General features: G+C 35.1%; 1 pseudogene; it reads right to left on the bottom strand.

The window, feature by feature from the left end:
- Positions 1-1,361: 1,361 nt before the first annotated feature.
- Positions 1,362-13,346, bottom strand: part of LOC149208360 (ABC transporter B family member 11-like) — a 153,080-nt pseudogene continuing 141,095 nt past the window's right edge.

The raw sequence follows: 13,346 nt of genomic DNA, 5'->3' as shown, positions 1-13,346 counted from the left end.
AACATTGTGGGAATTGGAAGCATTCAGCTTAAAATGTTTGATGGGACAAATAAAATTTTAACTGATGTAAGACATGTACCTGAACTAAGGAAAAACCTCATTTCATTAGGAGTACTGGACACAAATGGATATAAAACCTTTATTCAAGGTGGAGTAATGAAAATTTATAAAGGAATTTTACTAGTAATGAAAGCAAAGAAGGTTGGAAATCTTTTTCAGTTAGAAGGAAGAACAGAATCAGATCATGTTTCTATAGTGTCTGAAAACGACAGTAATTCTATTCGTTTATGGCATCAAAGGTTGGGCCATATGAGCGAAAGAGGATTAAAGATTTTATCTGATCGTAAGTTACTTCCTAATCTAAAGTCTGATAAGTTAGATTTTTGTAAACACTGTCTGTTTGGGAAACAAAGCAAGCAGAAGTTTAAAACTGGAAAACATACTAGTAAGGGAATCCTTGATTATATCCATTCTGATGTTTGGGGTCCATCTCCTATAACCTCATATGGCGGATTGTCATATTTTGTATCTTTTATTGATGATTTCTCTAGAAAAGTGTGGGTCTACATGTTAAAGAAGAAGTCTGATGTGTTTACAGTTTTCAAACAGTTTAGAGCATTAGTTGAAAACATCACTGGAAGAACTATTAAATGTTTAAGAACTGACAATGGTGGTGAGTTTACTTCAAAGGAATTTGATAATTATTGCAAGGAAGCTGGGATCGAAAGACATAAAACCACTGTATATACTCCTCAGCAAAATGGAGTTGTTGAACGCATGAACATGACTCTTTTAGAGAGAGCAAGAAGTATGCTGAGTAACGCCAATTTGCAGAAGGAATTGTGGACAGAAGCGGTTGCTACAGCTTGCTATTTGATAAATCGATCACCATCAACTGCAATAGGATGCAAAATTCCTCAAGAGGTATGGAAAGGTCATCCTTGTGATTATTCTAAACTGAAAGTTTTTGGTTGTGATGCATATGCTCTAGTTCCAAAACATCAGCATTCTAAATTAGATCCTAAATCAAAAAGATATATCTTTGTTGGATATGGTGATGGGACTAAGGGATACAGATTGTGGGATCCTACTACTCACAAGATCATCATTAATAGAGATGTTAAATTTAATGAATCCTCACTTGAAAATTCAGATGTAGATGATAAATTGAAACAGGATAATGTATCTAAGCTTCAACACATTCAGTTTGAAACCAGTCCAAATATTGATGATGATCAAGATGAACATGGTTCAGATGTAAGTCATGAACAAGTTTCAGATGCAGGTCATGAACAAGTTTCAAATGTAGATCATGAACATGATTCAGATGTTGATCATGAAGAAGTTCCTACAGATAATAATCAGCTAATTGTGGAAGTACCAGAAACATCTTTAAGGAGGTCCACGAGAATTAAATGTCTTCCTAGAAGGTATGATGATTATGTTACTTCAGTTGCTTTAACCGCTAACGATGATGCACCTTTGTGCTATCAGGAAGCTGTAGAAGGTTCTAAAAGTGAAAATCGGAAAGAAGCTATGAAGGACGAGATGATGGCATTAGACAAGAATGACACATGGGATCTGGTAGAACTCCCTAAAGATAGAAAAACTATGGGATGTAAATGGGTGTACAAATTGAAAAGGGGTGTTGATGGTTCAAAGGACAGGTACAAAGCAAGGCTGGTCGCGAAAGGTTTTTCTCAGAAAGCAGGCATTGATTTTCATGAGATATTTTCACCAGTTGTAAAAATTGTTTCAATTCGAATTGTATTAGCATTAGTTGCTTTACTTGATTTAGAATTACAGCAACTAGATGTTAAAACTGCATTTTTACATGGAGATTTAGATGAGGAAATTTACATGGAACAACCGGAAGGGTTTGTTCAAGATCACAACAAGAAATTTGTTTGCAGGCTCAAGAAATCATTGTATGGTTTGAAGCAATCGCCTCAACAATGGTACAAGAAGTTTGATTTTTTCATGTTGAGTCAAAATTATATAAGAAGTGAATATGATCATTGTGTTTACTTTAAGAAATTAAGTAATGGCATGTTCATTACCTTAGTGTTGTATGTTGACGATATGCTTTTAGCAAGCAAAAACATAACAGAGATCAACAGGTTAAAGGCTCAGATGGCTAGGACATTTGATATGAAAGATCTAGGAGCAGCAAGACAAATTTTGGGCATGGAGATTTTCAAAGACAGGAGCAATGGTAAGCTGTGGCTATCACAACAGAAGTATATTGAGAAAATACTCTTGAGGTTTGGTATGAACAATGTGAAGCCTGTTTCAGTCCCTTTAGCTTCCCATTTTAAGCTTTCTTCAAGTTTATGTCCTAATACAAATGAAGAAAAGGAATATATGTCTCGAATTCCATATGCCAATGTAGTAGGTTGTTTAATGTATGCGATGGTTTGTACTCGACCAGATATTTCACATGCAGTTGGGGTTGTCAGCAGGTATATGGCAAATCCAGGAAAAGAACACTGGTCAGCAGTGAAATGGGTGCTTCGGTATTTGAGAGGCACAAGTGATTATTGTATCACTTATAACAGAAGTAGTGAATTTGTTTGCGGATATGTTGATTCTGATTTTGCAGGTGATTTGGATAAGAGAAGGTCAACTTCAGGGTATGTCTTTACTCTTGCAGGTGGAGCTATTAGCTGGATGTCAAAGCTACAGAATATTTTTGCTTTATCCACTACGGAAGCAGAATACATAGCTGCTTCGCATGCTTGCAAAGAAGCGGTTTGGTTGAAAGGTTTGATTGGTGAGTTTGGTAGGTTACAGGACAACATCAAGTTATTTTGTGATAGTCAAAGTGCAATTCATTTGGCTAAGAATCCGGCCTATCATAGTAAATCAAAGCATATACCTATCAAGTACCATTTTGTAAGACAGGTTATCACTGAAAGGGGTGTTTCTCTTGAAAAAGTGCATACGAAGGAAAACTGTGCAGACATGTTCACGAAACCAGTTTTGTTAGAGAAGCTACGTTGGTGTCTAGCTTCTCTTGGCTTGTAGAAAAGATAAAAATAATAAATGAACAGGGTATCAGGCTAATTGTTGTCAAGGTGGAGATTGTTGAGATTTTTTGTTTTAATTAATTTTGGAAAAAATCTCATGTATGTGACAACAATAGGATTAGTTGCTATATTAGCTCCAGTATTTTTTGAGGAGGAGTTAATGCATCCTATATTTGTTGTGAGGGAATTTATGATTCAGTTTTATACTCCAACTATAAGAAATGTAATCCCGTAGAGGATTGAGAGTGTGTGTAGAGAGTGTAGAGAAAATAGGGTGAGCTGAGAGTATGTGTAGAGAATTAAAATTGTTGTAATCTCCTGTTGAATAATAAGATTGCCGATGCCTCTGTTCTGGTGGACGTAGCCCAAATTGATTGGGTGAACCACGTTAAATTTGTGTGTTATGGTTTTGTGATTTTTTAATGTGGTGTGTATGTTTGTTGATTTCATTTCCGCTGCACATTGTTTGGTCTAACACATCCTCGACATCTCCCTGATTTTTGGACGAAAACCAATTCATGAAGCCCTTCTTTGGCTTACTTTTGCCCACTTGAACATTTTCCTGGAGGCCAATTGCACCAGGCAACGAAAATGGAAAAGAAACAGAGTTAGAACTACCACCAATTCCCGATGATCTACTGCTTATAGATCGTCTAGGAGATGACTTTCGATTACTACGCCTGCCAACGGTCCTGGAATCACGCAAATGCATTTCCATATGCTCAGGATCATTTGCATATTGTTCTTTTGGTGGATGTGTTTCCTGCAGACATATAAGCTGGGAGAATGGCCCAGATGGGTTCATGATGAGCTGGGAGTGTGAACCTGAAATTAGCATTTCTCATTTCCATTAATAGCTCTGCGTGAGTAATGAGTAACGAAGAAGAGTCACCTCACTAAGCCTGTTGCAAAATATCAAATAATTTTTCTTGTTGGAACAATATTTGTTAATAATGGAATGGAGAAAAAATGTTTTATAAGCAAGTGGATGTTAGATTGTCGATATCTGTGTTGTTTGTTAATAAAGATTAAAAACTAAAGCATTGCAAAAATTTACCCTTTTCAACAATACAACGACGCTGGACAACAACGATCATATCAACATTTCTGACAGTAGCCAGACGATCTGCAACAATAACTGTTGTTCTATTTCTCATAATTCTATCAACAGCTTCTTGAACCACTCTTTCAGACTCTGCATCCAAGGCACTGGCAGCTTCATCGACGAGGAGAATTCGGGCATCTTTTAAAATAGCCCACGCAATTGCAATCCTTTGCTTTTGAGCTCCATATAATTGGGTATCAAACCCCTGAAAAGAGTAACCATGACTGTCAGCATATACCAATCACCAATAATGAAGATCTATTTCTAGAAACTTCAGGCATGTTACTAATAAATTTTTCCGCATTAGCAAGCTCTGCAGCAGCCTATATTTCCTCTGGTGCTGCCCCATCTTTACCATATGCAATATTCTCATTAATAGTGATTTCAAAGAGAGCAGGTTCCTGGCTTACAAGTCCAATTTTTTTGCCATATCCATTAAATTGTTTGATATTGACACTATCTATAAGCACTTCACCAGCGTGTTGATCATAGAATCTATCTATAAGATAATATAACTTGGACTTCCCACTTCCACTCTCTCCAACTATAGCTGTAGTGGTACCTCTATAGCTGCAATGGTACCTCTGGGTATTTCCAGTGAGAACCCAGAAAATATATGAACATAAGGCCGCACTGGATAACCGAAGTGTACATCTTTAAGCTCAATATCAACCTGAATATCCTCAAGTACCAATCCATTTGTATCATATACATCAATCTCTGGCTTTCTATAAATTGTCTCAAACATTTTGTAAGCTGCAGCTTGTCCAGCTCCAAAGGCATTTAAACATGACGACGCATATACATTAATCTCTGGCTTTTTATCAACTGTCTCAAACATTTTGTAAGCTGCAGCTTGTACAGCTCCAAAGGCATTTAAACATGGTGATGCCTGTCCGGGAGACCTGAAATCCAGCAGAACATTTATCATTGTGTTCTCATTTATTAATGTGAATTTATCTAGTTTGAATAAGTGCAAATCCCTATAGTCAAATTTCCTGATCAAGTGACAATAATGCATTTCACAATGCAGATTCAAGTCACATGCCTCCAGTCAGAACTGGAATGATGACATTAATCACACTCGGCACCAGAATATCCTTCATGAATAATTAACCGTTATCAATACCAACAATGCAAAGGTGGAGAACAAAATAAAATATAAAGACCCAACACCAAAACTAGCTGCCAACCATTGATAAGCAGTAGCCATGTAAGCAATTGTAAGGGAATTTTCATAGTTAGTAACAACATTCTGTGAGGATTTCATGATGTAATCTCCAATTTAATTAATAAAATCCTGATGCCTATGTTTGGTGGACGTAGCCCAAATTGGTTGGGTGAACCACGTTAAAAGCTGTGTCTTATGTGCTTGTTTATTTTTCTGCTGTATGTTTGTGAATATTGCTATGCACCTGATCCAACACATTCTTCTCCCCAATAAAAGCAGCAACCTGAAATGTAACTAAAATGTGTTATTAATCTGAATAGATTATATACAATAGAACTGGTGCTCGTATAAAAACACGGTAACCCTCAATTTCAGATCTAAAGAAACCTGGTTTTATGACATGAAAAGGCGTGGTTTGTGTTATTGATCACATACTTACCGTCCTAAATGAACCAATTGTCTGCTCCATAACATTGCCCGCTTCTACATATGCTTGCTGGCCTCAGCTTGACATCTTTGATATTATCATAGCCATAGCACTGCCTGCCAGTGCAAGAAGGGGAATCGTACATAGCATTACTAGGGTAAGTTTCCATCCTTCGATGAAGGCGACAACAAAACCTCCGAAGAATGTGGACACGACCTGGATGAATTTACCAACCTGAACAAACAACGACAAATATAAAAATATGAGAAAGGTTATTATACATTCTTATGCGGAAAATGCAAAATATAACTATAAACATATGATAAAGGTTATTGTATAATCTTCCATTAGAGTAATATAATTACACTGTTAATTTGCATTTCAATTACAATTTTCACTAGTTACATAGTTAATGATCAGTTATACCATTGTGACTTATCTCACGAATATAGAAGACATGTTGATGCTGTGGGAATTTAAATATCGATTTGCATTTCATTTTGTTATTGGGCATTTACTTGTGGCTGCAGCCATAGTCACTGTTCCGATTAACATATTGATATATTGACATCGGAGCCAGAAAGGACGTGATCTGTATCCATGTGTGTGCAGTGTATGAAAGTGCAGCATAGGAGAGTTGTTTTCATAGGCCAACGCTGCTTTATGAGGGATGCCTCCGGAACTTTAAACCTAAGTTCCACTTGAAGGAGGCAAACTAGGTAAGGAAGATGTTGCAGTAAAGAAAGGATTAAAAAAAAACCCAATGTGAGGCCAGTTGTAATATTTGCTTGAACTAGAGGCCCAATTCCAATAAAGAAGACCCAAAGCGAGGCAAGTTGTAATATTTGAGTGAACAAGAGGATCGACTCTTTGCAACAAGACATTTTATTTTGGACAGACGCTTAGGAGAACAAAGCCACCATTACAGCCCAGTTATTGCATCACTGAAAATAGAAATTTAAAGTTGGAATGATCACCAATATGATATATCTAATGTAATGTATTCAGAACCATTTGATAATGTTGCACTTATTGCAAGACTGAAAATAGAAATTTGAAGTTAGAATGATCACCAATATGATATATCTAATGTAATCTATACAGAGGAAAATGCAAATTTAGTATTTAATACAAATTTGGTATTTGCCCTTGGAGTGTTTTACTCCTGTTACCAAAACAGTTAGAGGTTTGTCCATCCACTGGCCTTGAATTTTCACTATTATCAAACCATCCAAATTGGTCCTGCCTCTTGTAACTGCAATTACAAATGTTCTCCGCAAAATAAAAAAAGCAATTACAAGCTTGATAATTATTAAGCTGGCATATAAAGCAATTACAAGCTTGATAAGACCTTGCATTTTCACTATTATCAAACCATCCAAATTGGTCCTGCCTCTTGTAACTGCAATTACAAATGTTCTCTGCAATAAGCTGGCAAATAAAGCAATTACAAGCTTGATAAATATTAAGCTGGCATATAATTTGTTAAGGATTCCACCAATTGATAATATGATCATATACACACACCAATTTTTTTTATAAGTTGTTGGGGAAATATTTCTTAATCACCCTGTGATTTTTTGTTGTCTTTGTGGAGCCTTTTTAATTGCAAACTTTATAATACAATAGTTGTCCGCGTGGAGCCTTTTTAATTGCAAGCTTTATAATACAATCGTTGTCTTTGTGGAGCCTTTTTAATTCTAAACTTTATCGAGATTTTTAATTATGAACTTTATATATCAATAAAGTAATGCACGATTATACTAACACTCAAAAAACTCAATAAAGTAATGCACGATTATACTAACACTGCATGCAATCAAGCTAACATCTATAATTCAAATCAATAATACACTGCAAGCTTTATAATACAATCGTTGTCTTTGTTGAGCCTTTTTAATTTTGAACTTTATTGAGATTTTTAATTCTGAACTTTATATCTCAATAAAGTAATGCACAATTATACTAACACAAAAATCTCAATAAAGTAATGCACGATTATACTAACACTGCATGCAATCAAGCTAATATCTATAATTCAAATCAATAATACCTTCACTGATGACTTATTGGGTAACTTCCTAGTACCATTGTTCTATCTAATAAATGGACTTTTGGATTGAAGAAAAACGGATGGAAACTGCCAAAATGAGCAATAACATTCAAATTTTGACCAAGGTTTTAGCTAAAGTCCAAAAACACATACAAAGAGTGTTTGTTACATTGTTATGTATTTAACAAAAGGAAAAAATGTTGAGTAGAAAGAACAAATCTTAAAAAGAAAACTTGCTAGGCTTAAAAATAAACTGAATTAGCTAAATCTAAACACTATCTAAACATTTAAGTTGGACTTGTTTTAACTTTGTTGGTAGCATAACTTCATTATAATTATCAAGTACATAAGTGAATGGGCCATAATATCCAAATTTTGACCCTGTGTAAGGTTTTAGCTAAAGTCAAAAAACACATACAAAGAGTGCTTGTTATGTTATGCATTCAATAAAAGGTAAAAATTGTTGAGAAGAATGAGGAAATCTTGAAAAGAAAGTTGTTGGGATTAAAAATAAACAGAATTAGCTAAACCTAAACATTTAAGATGGACCATCTGATTATTGGTTCTAAACTCATTATAATTATCAAGTACATAAGTGATGGACTTGTTTTAAGTTTGTTGGTACCATTTGATTATTTGTTCAATATCCAAGAAATAAACAAATTTAAGGACCTATTCGAAATTTGTGGGTGCCATTTGATTATTTGTTTAATTTCATTATAATTATTATCAAGTACATAAGTAAATCAATAAAGCTCTTATTAGAAACAAATTTTCTATTTCATGAATTATTTTTCTTTTACGAATGATTTTTCATTAAAGTGAAAAATAAACAAATTTAAGGACCTATTCAAAATTTGTGGGTGTCATTTGATTATTAGTTTAATTTCATTATAATTATTATCAAGTACATAAGTAAATCAATAAAGCTCTTACTAGAAACAAATTTTCTATGTCATGAATTATTTTTCTTTTATGAATGGTTTTTCTTTTATAAATGGTTTTTCATTAAAGTGAAAAAACCTCGTTATCTCTTGGAACAAGGACTAGGATTATATGACTAATATTGATTTCATTTGCTGAAAGAAACTCCTGAACCACAAGGATAAAGAAATCAACCTATTATGCACCTCGTTATCTCTTGGAACAAGGATTAGGATTATATGACTAATGTTGATTTCATTTACCGAAAGAAACTCTTGAACCACATGGATAAAGCAGTCAACCTATTATGCACCTCGTTATCTCTTGGAACAAGGATTAGGATTATATAACTAGTATTGATTTCATCTCGTTATCTCTTGGAACAAGGACTAGGATTATATAACTAGTATTGATTGATTTCATTTACTGAAAGAAACTCCTGAACCACAAGGATAAAGCAAGCGACCGATTAATTAAGAGGGATGAATTTGAAATTTTCTTCAGATAAAATAAATCCATTTTTTTGGGAAAAAAAGGATTAGCTTAAAGGAAAAAATAGTAGTGTGTTTTGTAGGGTAGAGAATTATGACAAAAAGTGAATAGAGTTTAAAATGACCTAAAATGACCAAAAAGGACATTATCAAAAATAGAACCACAATCTCATTTTCAAAATGGTGTATAATTTTTTTAGCCTTTTCGCGTTTTTTGTGTGTGTGTTTTTGCTTGAACTTTACAAGGTTTCCAACATGGAGGAGAAAGAGAAAAAAGAATCTGGCACCCATATCCTTATACTTACCCAATTTCTCTCAGCTGAGATTTCTCCCTCAAATTCCTTTTCATATTGACCCACATGATGTTGTAATTTAATATCTTGGAAGAAGAGAATCTCGTCTTTTACACTAAGCAACAAGAAGCAAATTAACAATGATCTAAAGAAGGGGACACTTAAATCCTAGAAACTATTCTATCCATTGTTTTATTAAAGATATCATGACATCCACAGAACAGAAAGTGTGATTTGAATGGAAACATGTAAATAAAAGAGAACATATTGTTTTATTAAAGATATCATGACATCCACATAACAGAAAGTGTCATTTGAATGGCAACATGTAAATAAAAAAGAACATAGGGGGCACCTACAATGGCATTCATTAGATTGTTGTCTTGCTGCTTCTCCATCATTGTCGTCCACTAGCTACATTGCTGAGCACGTTACTAAATTCCTCCTTTCTCAAATGGCTCTTGAGAATCTTTTCAGAATCTTTTCACTCAAAGAGTTCCTGCTCATTATAATTATCAAGTACATGAGTGAATGAGCCATAACATCCAAATTTTGACCCTATAAGCTTTTAGCTAAAGTAAAAAAAACCCATACAAAGAGTGCTTGTTACATTGTTATGCATTCAATAAAAGAAGCCCATTAACAATGATCTAAAGAAGGGGGTAATTAAATCCTAAAAACTATTCTACCCATTGTTTTATAAAGATATCATGACATCCACATAACAAAAAGTGTGATTTGAATGGCAACATGTAAATAAAAAAGAAGATAGGGGGCACCTACAATGGCATTCATTAGATCGTTGTCTTGGTGCTTCTCCATCATTGTCGTCCACTAGCTACATTGTTGAGCATTATTACTAAGTTCCTCCTTTCTCAAATGGCTCTTGAGAATATTTTCACTCAAAGAGTTCCTGCTCATTATAATTATCAAGTACATAAGTGAATGATCCACAACATCCAAATTTTGACCTTGTAAGGTTTTAGCTAAAGTCAAAAACACATACAAAAAGTGCTTGTTACATTGTTATGTATTCAATAAAAGTTAAAAATGGTTGAGCAGAATGAGAAAATCTTAGAAAAAGTGCTTGTTACATTGTTATGTATTCAATAAAAGGTAAAAATGGTTGAGCAGAATGAGAAAATCTTAAAAAGAAAGTTGTTCGGCTTAAAAATAAACGGAATTAGCTAAGCCTAAATATTTAAGATGGACTTGTTTTAACTTTGTTGGTACCATCTGATTATTTGTTCTAACTTCATTATAATTATCAAATACATAATAATTATCAAGTACATAAGTGATGGATTTGTTTTAACTTTGTTGTTTTAACTTCATTATAATTATCAAGTACATAAGTGATGGACTTGTTTTAACTTTGTTGTTACAATCTCATTATTTGCTCTAACTTCATTATAATTATTAAGTATGTATGTGAATCCATAAAGCTCAGTTACAAGAAACAAACAAATTTATGGACCTATTTGAAATTTTGTTGGTGCCATTTGATTATTTGTTTAAATTCATTATAATTATTATCAAGTACATAAGTAAATCAATAAAGTTCTTACTAGAAATAAATTTTCTAAGTCATGAATTATTTTTCTTTTGGGAATGATTTTTCATTAAAGTGAAAAGACCTCATTATCTCTTGGAACAAAGACTAGCATTATATGAGTAGTAATGATTTCATTTACTGAACTCCTGAATCAAAAGGATAAAGCAAACAACCTATTAATTCAAAGGAATGCATTTGAAATTCTATTCAGATAAAATCCATTTGTTTGGGAAAAAATGGATCAGCTTAAAGGAAAAATTAGTAGTGTGTTTTTTAGGGGACGTAATTATGACAAAAAGCGAAAAGAAATTCAGAGGGATGCATTTGAAATTCTATTCGGATAAAATCCATTTGTTTGGGAAAAAATGGATCAGCTTAAGGGAAAAATCAGTAGTGTGTTTTTTCGGGGAGGGAATTATGACAAAAAGCGAAAATAGTTCCTGCTCAAGTCAAGATGTTTTAGCTTCATGAAACCCCAAATTTCTTTGGGAATGCTACCAACCAGAAGATTGTTGGTTATATTCAAAAGCTCCAAATCCTTCATACTCCCGAGCTCTCAAGAAATGGATGCTTGCAGTTCCATATGTACAAGAGGGAGAAATATTACAAAGTCTCTCATGCAACTCACATGCAGGGAAATGAGTGATTCTTCAACTCACATGCAGGGCAATGAGTGATTCTTCTGTTGAAATTTCTAAGTCTAACACGTCAAAAACTCCTATTGCATTATCTGGTTTATTTCACCTACTTGTTTATTCTTTAACAAGTTATTTAACCATATAAATACTGAAAATAACAAAAAATGTAGTCTCAACTCATATACAGATCATCAACTGAAATAATAGACAAAAACACAAGGGACACCATTATTTTTGGAAAATCGTCCCTGGAAAAACACAAATTTGGGAAAACCAGTGCAACAGTTCTGAGAGTTTTATTATTAAGCAGCTTTCTTGAGTACAACTAGGGTACCAAACTGGCTCACCAAACAAAGATTTCTACTTGGCAATAATAACTCTTCTCGGAGATAGATATTCAACAAATTTGTCCCATGAAAATACTTCCAGCGCTTCTCTAAGGCTCTGCGTCAACCCTGCTAGTCCCAACATCCTGAACCCTCTGCGTCAGCCTTCTGCCTCTATGCATCAGCTTTCTGGCCTTCTGCGTCACTCACGTAGGCCCCTCAGCCTCTGCACAATCAGTAGCTGCCTCTGCGTGGCTCCCGCTACCTCTGCGTAGCTATGGTTGCTCTGCATAGCCCCTCTACGATTGTGTTGATCCTCTAACACTGTCTCTGCCTCTCTGTTATGTACTCAATGCCCCTCGCTGCAACTCAGATCTCTTGTTCAAATTTTTCAGCAAACCTCGCTATAGAAAATCAAGCTGAGTGATCAATCTTGGGGTATCTTCAATTGATCCTCAAGCTTCCTCTTATACTTTTCATGTGAGATTAAATCTCTAATCAATGGCTAAGATTAGGTTTGGCTTGATCCATGCCATTTAGAACATTCTCACCTAGTTTTATACTAATACCCATTAATATTTTAATTTTCCTAAGTTTAGACTTAGGAACTCCATTAAAAATATTAATTATTTTAATATCTCTCTAACCAGGTGGAATTTCCCCAAACCATTTCTGGGTCTTGGAGATTTCATGTGCTTTAGCCTCCACCAATTTTCATGGCTAGAGCACATCTAATGCTACCACAAATCAACACTCCCTCTTAGTGAGGAATGTGTTCTAATAATGCTCCACCAGTGAACATCACACTAATTCTCCAGCACCAGTACCTGTGTTGATGCTTGGCCTGCTGCCTAGCATCCTCTGCACTGCTACCTCCTGTACTACTGCCCATGGCTCTACCACTGCCACTACCACTACTACATCTGTACTGCAGCTCCCTCTGCATCCGTATTGTTGCTGGTCCTTCCTTCCAACATGTTGCATCGTGTTGCCCATAACACTACCACTGCTAACTGTTGCATTGCAACTCAGTTACTGAGAAGTAAGTAATTGATCTACCCAAATACTGACATCCTTGTCAACCTACCTCTGATGCTATCTTGTGCCCCCTTTGCTGCCTTCGCACTGCTGCAAACACCTTTGTGCCTCTCGCACTGTTGCAACCACCTCTATGCCTCTCTCCACTGCTGCAACCATCTCTATGCCTCTCGCATTGTTGCAACCCCCACTGCGTTGTTGTAGACCTCTGCACTGTAGCACTGCCTTGTCGCTCCATCCACATCTTGCTTCTATCGACATCGGTCATCCTACTACTGTCATTCGGGGCTCCCGTA

This window comes from Pinus tabuliformis, chromosome 1_2 (assembly GCF_031772625.1).
Source record: "Pinus tabuliformis cultivar Carrire ecotype Pingquan chromosome 1_2, CPIR1, whole genome shotgun sequence".
In the NCBI taxonomy this organism is placed as follows: Eukaryota; Viridiplantae; Streptophyta; class Pinopsida; order Pinales; family Pinaceae; genus Pinus; species Pinus tabuliformis.
Note: the sequence above shows the minus strand (reverse complement) of the source record. Positions and strands in the feature narration are given on the sequence as shown.